Raw genomic sequence first — 2,410 nt, forward strand, 5'->3', positions numbered from 1 at the left:
TTAATTCTTTCATTGAAGTATTTATTATAGATTTCACTTTTAAGCGTAATATTTGTTTGTTTTATAAGAATACATGTCATATACCTTAGGCTATACAGAGTGTTTGGGATTTTGACGCATCACGTAACTTGGCAACCCCAAGTCATGTGTGACTTACCTTCAAGCACCATCTCTGATTTGTAACTTTGTGAGCATCCGTGAAGCCTGCTATGTTCCTTCACAAACAAGAGAGAAAAAACCTTCTCTCTATCTCACTACATACTTACTTCCGGACACCATTTCCTATTACTAGTGACTTGAATGTGGATTGATTTTGTGTGATTAGGCATACCTTAACACATAAATGCATTGTGATCCATTCCCTTTAGTCTTAGAAGTGGAGTGCTAGCATGAAGCCTTTGTGGTTTAGAAAGAGTTACAAGGTATTTATTGATGGAAGATTCAACAAGATTTTCATTGCAAAATAGCTACTCCCATTGATTTTGTACATCTCATTTTGTTATATTTGTCATTTCATTGGTCTCTCTACGAAACAACCCCTAAAATAGTAAAATCATTTAGTTAATGATAGGCAACGTTAATCGAAATCAACTAGTATTAATAGCCTTGCAAGATCGTTACATCGTCATGATCTAACCAATAAGTGTTAAAATTCATTATGTCGTTTTTATTTTGGTTTGAAAAATGATGAAGAAATCATTTCGTTAACAAACATCTGAATATTCTTGTCTGAGGAACCACCATCTGCCAAAGCCTCACGCGCCGCCGTTTTCAACTCTGCCGCATTCTTCTTGAATTCTTCCGATTTCGGCCCACTCATAATCACTTCCACGCATCTTCCCAGTTCCTCCCCATTAACAAGACCTTCTGAACTCTTCTTGAGCTTCACGCCAACACCCCAAACATCAGTCACGAGTTTACAGTTTGTAGGCTGATCAGTCCACTGCGGACATGCAATGACAGGCACTCCGGCAGCGAGACTTTCCAGCAACGAGTTCCACCCACAGTGACTCAGGAAACACCCAACCGATGGATGTGACAACACAACCGTTTGTGGGCTCCACTTTACAATCAACCCTTGTTCCTTGATCTCTTCCAAACACCCTAATTCCGGCAGTTCTTGATTTTCCGGCGGCCTGATCACCCAGAGAAACGGCCGTTTAATATTCTTCAGACCAACCGCTATGCTCTCTATCTCTTTATTCGACAAATTGAGGATACTACCAAATGAGATATAAACAACCGAAGAGGGTTTTTGTATATTTAGCCATTCCAGACAATTATTACTCTTGACGTCACTTCCGAAAAGATCAAAATCTACTTCTTCCTCCTTACCGATAAGCGCAGCCGGAACTAATGGTCCCACGGGCAAAAACACACGGCCATCATCATTTAGTGACATGATGACATCTTTCTCGAGCTCCATGAACGAATTCCCCAGCACCCACTTCACCTTACAGGTATTAGTAAACAATTCTTTTAATATATTGTAGAAACTACGGAACGTATTCGTCGGAAGAACAAACGACGGCAACTCTTCCGTTCCAAAAACCGGCAGCCCCGGCAACTTCACGCTCACATTCGGGTTACTTTCAGTAGGGAACTCATCGAGCATATTGTAATAACGATAATATATCTGGTACAGGGAGCATGGTTGGATCCATAGCATGGCGGTCGGAACACCAACCGTTGCCGCCACGTCGGCGGCCCACGGCACAAACGGGGTGTTGATGATGCATGCAAATTTACGTGGGTGAGATCGAATAAAGGCCAAGAGGTTAACAGGTCCAAACTTACTTAGTGAATCCAAGTAGTAATCTATATCGGCCTTTCGGTTGTAGTCAATAGGAAGGCCGTCAGAGAAGAACTCGAGGTGGATGCCGCCACCAACGGTGGTGGTGTTGGTGGTGGGGGAACGGTGTTTTAGGGCATAGTGGTTGATGGCGAGAGTCACATGTAGGCCTTTGGAAACAAGAAGGTTGCCTAGCCTTAGGATGGGATTTACGTGACCTTGAGCCGCAAGTGTAACTAGAAGAACATTTTTGTGTTCATTTTGTATGCAAATCGAATCCATGTTTGAGAGATAAAAGGATATGTATATGCAAATCGTCAAGCTCTCTGTTGTTATCTATAGAGTATAGAATGCTATGTCTATATAACGTAAGAAGCGTTTAACTCATTGCAATCAACTTTCTAATAATTGGTATTTCTTATATGACATTTGTTTTTTTTGGAGAGCAAAGTGTACTTAATTGAAAAGGACCCTATAGCAAAAATTCTAGAAATAGCCAAACATAAAGAAACAAATACAAATATAATTATATATGGATCTAAGGGGGATCCTTGGATTTTCAAGCCATTTGTTCGAGATCAACTTGCTCCCTCTGTCCCTACTCGATATCCAACAAAA

General features: G+C 41.0%; 1 pseudogene; it reads right to left on the reverse strand.

The window, feature by feature from the left end:
• Positions 1 to 452: 452 nt before the first annotated feature.
• Positions 453 to 2,183, reverse strand: LOC145054040 (UDP-glycosyltransferase 84B1 pseudogene; annotated as a pseudogene).
• Positions 2,184 to 2,410: the final 227 nt, after the last annotated feature.

This window comes from Lactuca serriola, chromosome 5 (genome assembly GCF_051521515.1).
Source record: "Lactuca serriola cultivar US96UC23 chromosome 5, Lser_US96UC23_V15, whole genome shotgun sequence".
NCBI classification, from domain to species: domain Eukaryota; kingdom Viridiplantae; phylum Streptophyta; class Magnoliopsida; order Asterales; family Asteraceae; genus Lactuca; species Lactuca serriola.